Source organism: Oratosquilla oratoria, chromosome 9, assembly GCF_046742065.1.
Source record: "Oratosquilla oratoria isolate Oo_2021 chromosome 9, ASM4674206v1, whole genome shotgun sequence".
In the NCBI taxonomy this organism is placed as follows: domain Eukaryota; kingdom Metazoa; phylum Arthropoda; class Malacostraca; order Stomatopoda; family Squillidae; genus Oratosquilla; species Oratosquilla oratoria.
This window is the reverse complement of record NC_134785.1, coordinates 12,022,018-12,028,017: the sequence shown is the minus strand read 5'-3', so window position 1 is coordinate 12,028,017 and position 6,000 is coordinate 12,022,018.

The window sequence follows — 6,000 nt, the reverse complement described above, 5'->3', positions numbered from 1 at the left end:
CAAATTGCCTTGGATTTAGTACGCTGTTTTTTTCCAAGTATTTTACCCATCTACTTTTGATAATTCTTTCACAAATTTTTGCTATTGTACTTGTTAGAGAGACTGGTCTATAGTTGGTAGGTTCTTCTTTATTTCCTCCTTTATATATAGGTACTATATTTGCTTTTTTCCAATCTTCTGGAACTTTTCCTTCTTTTAAGGAACTGCTTATTATGCTATGTATTTTGTCTGCCAGTTCATTCCTGCATTCTTTCAGAATCCAGTTTGCTATTTCATCTGGCCCATGCGATTTTCTGACATCAAAATTACCCAAGTGTGTCAATATTTCATTCTTTGTTACTTCTATTTCTTCCATAGGGGGGACTTTTTCTTTCCACTCAATCTCTTCAGGTTGTATATTTTCCCTTGTAAACACTGATTTAAAATGTTTGTTCATAATTTCTGCCATTTCCATTTCCTCAGTGTATTCAACTCCTCCTTGTCTTAATTTCTCCAAGTCTTGTTTGTTTTTCAGTTTATTGTTTACAAATCTGTAGAATAGTTTTGGTTGATCTTTACACTTTTCTATAACATCTTTTTCATATTTTCTTTTTTCCTCTCTGCACTTTTGTACATATTCATTTCTATAACCAGTATATATTTTCCATTTTTCAGGTCTTCTGTCTTTTTTCCATCTGGTCCAGGCTTTGTCTCTTTTGTCTTTTAACTCCCTACAACTTTTGTTGTACCAGCATTTTACATATTCTTTTTCTTGTTTTTGTCTTGGGACATACTTTTCCACTCCTTTTTTGTAAATTTTTGTCAAAATGTTCCATTTCTCTTCCACTGATGTTTCTTCTTTGTATATTTCTTCCCAGTTTTCTTGTTGGAAGAATTCTCTTATTTTATCAAAGTTTGTTTTTTCATACATCATTCTTCCTTTTCTATATTGTTCATTTCTTTTCATATATTTTTCTTCATTAAGTTCCAGTTCAATCAATATGTGGTCACTTTTACCTATTGGTGTTTTATATTCAATCTTGTCCACTATTCTAGGTTCAGATGTAATTATTAAGTCTAGCCTCGATGGTTCTTCTTCATTTCTATACCTAGTGCTCTCTTGTATCCATTGTGTCATTGAATGGTCAGTAATCATCTCAAGTAGAGCATTTCCCCATGAGTCATCACCACTCTTTACTGTCATTTCTTCCCAGCAGATTTCTTTGCAATTAAAGTCGCCCATCATAACTATTCTTCCTCCGTCTTCCATTATTTTAGTTAATGCTATCTTTGTGTCCTCTAACATACTTTTATATTCACTCTCCTCCCATGAGGCTGTTTTCGGAGGCACATAATTGATCACAAATTTTCTGCTCTTCTTATCTCTGACTTCCACAACTATCATAATCATCTCTACTGCATTCTTTCCATATATGACACCTTTCACGTTTATATCCTTCTTAGTCAGGAACATAACTCCACCCCCTTGCTTTTTCTCTCTGTTTCTAATCCAATAATTGTATGCATTATGTCCTACACTGTTGGGTGGTAGTGGGCCTTTTAATTTTGTTTCTACAATTCCCATTATGTCCGGTTCTTTTTCTTTCAAATAATCATTCAGCTCATTCAATCCTGTTATTAATCCATCTATATTTGTGTAAGACACTCTTAGTTTTCTGCCACTTCCATTGTGTTCTCTGTTTCCCTTATGTTTTTCTTTTGTATGTCGAACTTCCTTAGTTTCATGTTCACTACTCTCCAATAGAATCTCTCTTTCTCTGACTCCGTTCTGTTCTCGTTTTTTGCCTTAGCTTCCAGTCTTTTCTGCTTTTCTTCCTCTCTTTCCTCTTTATTCATTTCTCTTTTTATCCATATCTTTTTGTATTGTTCACTTGTTGCTAGTTTCCCTGTTTTGGATAAGATATTCTCTGCCGTTGTTTGTGACTTGAATTTAATCTTAATTGGTCTGGTCTTGTCTGTGCTATACTTTCCGAGTCTAAATTTCTCTTCGATTTGTTTCATAATTTCTGGTTCATCTTCCTGAACTGATTCTAGTAATTGGCTTACTTTTTCATTTTCCTCTTTGATTCTTGTGGTTCTATCTGTGTTGTGTTTCTCTTCCATTCCTAGTATAATTATACATTTCTTCTTGTCTGCTAAATCCCTTACTATATTCTCCTTTTGTCTCATCACTTTAATAACTGAGTCTTCAGTATGTTCTTTCAATTGCTGTTTGACTATGTCAGTGAATGAAATCTTATTTCCTTCTTGGGTTTTCTTCCAATTTTTACTTTCTTTAGCTATCGTTTCTCTGTTTTCTTTACTATTCTTCTTCAATTCCTCATTCTCCACCTTTACCTCTCTTAACTGTCTTTTTAGGTCTTCTATTTCATCAGTTAAGTTTTTATTCGCCTTTTCCAGTTCTTCCAATCTTTCAACCCTTTGTAAAATGGTGTTCATATGACCTAACCTACTCTCCAAGTCCTCGATCACCTTATCAACCTTCTTCTCTAGTCTTGTCAGTCGGGGGGGGTTTGTATCCCCCCCACTCTCTTTAAATCCCTTGAAAATATTCTCATCACTTTCTGCTATATTGCTCCTATCTATACCTCTAATCTTCACATTCCTATTAGACATGTCGTCATCATCCAACTCGTCTTGGGGTCGTTTGTCTACCTTTCGGCGGCCCGTCAGGGCCATTTCCTCCACCTCCTCATTACCTTCCATTTCCCCAGCAATCCCTCCCCCACTCCTCTTTCCTTACTTTCCCACTACCCCACGAGCAATTTCCCCCCCACCCTGCAAATACAAAAAGGCACTTCTCTTTGCGTTGGGATCCACAATCTTCACTTTTCTTCAGAACGTTCTTCAAGCCGTCCGTTCGTTGAAAGTGTGTGTGTGTGTGTGTGTGTTTACCTAGTTGTATTATACGGGAATGGGAACTATGCTCGTGGTAACCCGTTTTTGCATCTCGCAAGATCAAGTTTGTTCTTAAATTGTTGCATTGTGTTTGCACACACTATTTCTTCATCTAGTTTGTTCCATATCACTCTATGTGGGTCGCTGTTCTTTTTCAGGTCTCTTCTGCAGTTATCCTTTTTGAGTTTCATTGCATGTCCTCTTGTTTTTTCTCTTTCATAATTCTGTAGATGGTTAGTAGGTCCCCTCGTTCTCTTCTTTGTTCCAGGGTTGGTAATTCCAGTTCGGCCAGTCTTTGTTCGTATGTTAGGTTTCCAAATGTTGGGACCAACTTAGTCGTTGCTCTTTGTATTCTTTCTAATTTTCTTATATTCTTTTTTTTTTTACTGGGTGACCATATCAGCGCTGCATATTCCAGTTTTGGCCTTATCAGTGTTTGCAATATTTTCTTGATCATTTCCTTATCCAGGTATTTAAATGCCACCTTTATTGATCTCAACAAATTGTGTATTTACCTAGTTGTATTTACCTAGTTGTATTTTACGGGAAGGGGAGCTATGCTCGTGGGGTCCCGTCTTCATATCTCATTTTATCTAAACTATTTTTAAATTCATGTATTGTTTTTGCACACACCACTTTCTCATCTAACTTGTTCCAACTATCTATTGCTCTGTGAGGAAAGCTGTTCTTTTTCAAATCTCTTCTATAGTTGTCTTTTTTTATTTTCTTTCCGTGTCCTCTTGTATTTCTGTCATCCCATTTTATCAGATTCTCTCTATCAGTAATTTCTATGCCTTTCATGATTCTGTAAATAGCTATCAAATCTCCTCTCTCTCTTCTTTGCTCTAGTGTCTGTAGTTTAAGTTTTTGTAGTCTCTCTTCATATGATAGTTTTGAGAGTGTTGGTGCCAGTTTTGTAATTGCTCTTTGTATTCTTTCAAGTTTTTTTATACATTTTTTTGTACTTGGTGACCATATCGTTGCTGCATATTCCAATCTTGGTCTTATCAGGGTGATTAGGATTTTCCTCACCATTTCTTCATCCAGGTATGTAAATGCCACTTTGATTGTTCTTATTAAATTATAAGTTTCTCCAAAAATCTTATTTATATGTTTCTCAGGTGACATATTATTCATAACAATGACTCCCAGCTCCTTCTCATTTTCTACTTTTTTTATTCCTTCTTCTCCCAAATTATATGATCCTGTTATTCTGTTTTTGCTTTTTCCAAATTCCATTATACTACACTTTTTTGTATTGAACTCCATCTCCCACTTCCTACTCCATTCTTGTACTTTATTTAGATCTCTCTGTAGTGATTCACAATCTTCTTCAGTTTTCACTCTTTTCAGTAGTTTTGCATCATCTGCAAAGAAGCTCATATAGCTTTCAATTCCTTCATCCATATCATTAATATATATAGCAAACATTATTGGGGCCAGAACTGTTCCCTGCGGGACACCGCTTATTACTTCATTCCATTTTGAGTGCTGATCTCTTATCACTACTCTCATTTTTCTTTCTTGCATAAAGTCTTCCATCCAATTTAGCAATTTACCTTGTATTCCTCCTTCATATTCTAATTTCTTAAGCAACTTCTTATGTGGTACTTTGTCAAAAGCTTTTTTTAGGTCTAGAAATGCACAATCAGCCCATCCATCTCTTTCTTGTATTATATCTATTAGCCTTGAATAGAAACATATTAAATTGGTGACGCATGATCGTCCTTGTCTGAATCCAAATTGCCTTGGATTTAGTACGTTGTTTTTTTCCAAGTATTTTACCCATCTACTTTTGATAATTCTTTCACATATTTTTGCTATTGTACTTGTTAGAGAGACTGGTCTATAGTTGGTAGGTTCTTCTTTATTTCCTCCTTTATATATAGGTACTATATTTGCTTTTTTCCAATCTTCTGGAACTTTTCCTTCTTTTAAGGAACTGCTTATTATGCTATGTATTTTGTCTGCCAGTTCATTCCTGCATTCTTTCAGAATCCAGTTTGCTATTTCATCTGGCCCATGCGATTTTCTGACATCAAAATTACCCAAGTGTGTCAATATTTCATTCTTTGTTACTTCTATTTCTTCCATAGGGGGGACTTTTTCCTTCCACTCAATCTCTTCAGGTTGTATATTTTCCCTTGTAAACACTGATTTAAAATGTTTGTTCATAATTTCTGCCATTTCCATTTCCTCAGTGTATTCAACTCCTCCTTGTCTTAATTTCTCCAAGTCTTGTTTGTTTTTCAGTTTATTGTTTACAAATCTGTAGAATAGTTTTGGTTGATCTTTACACTTTTCTATAACATCTTTTTCATATTTTCTTTTTTCCTCTCTGCACTTTAGTACATATTCATTTCTATAACCAGTATATATTTTCCATTTTTCAGGTCTTCTGTCTTTTTTCCATCTGGTCCAGGCTTTGTCTCTTTTGTCTTTTAACTCCCTACAACTTTTGTTGTACCAGCATTTTACATATTCTTTTTCTTGTTTTTGTCTTGGGACATACTTTTCCACTCCTTTTTTGTAAATTTTTGTCAAAATATTCCATTTCTCTTCCACTGATGTTTCTTCTTTGCATATTTCTTCCCAGTTTTCTTGTTGGAAGAATTCTCTTATTTTATCAAAGTTTGTTTTTTCATACATCATTCTTCCTTTTCTATATTGTTCATTTCTTTTCATATATTTTTCTTCATTAAGTTCCAGTTCAATCAATATGTGGTCACTTTTACCTATTGGTGTTTTATATTCAATCTTGTCCACTATTCTAGGTTCAGATGTAATTATTAAGTCTAGCCTCGATGGTTCTTCTTCATTTCTATACCTAGTGTTCTCTTGTATCCATTGTGTCATTGAATGGTCAGTAATCATCTCAAGTAGAGCATTTCCCCATGAGTCATCACCACTCTTTACTGTCATTTCTTCCCAGCAGATTTCTTTGCAATTAAAGTCGCCCATCATAACTATTCTTCCTCCGTCTTCCATTATTTTAGTTAATGCTATCTTTGTGTCCTCTAACATACTTTTATGTTCACTCTCTTCCCATGAGGCTGTTTTCGGAGGCACATAATTGATCACAAATTTTCTGCTCTTCTTATC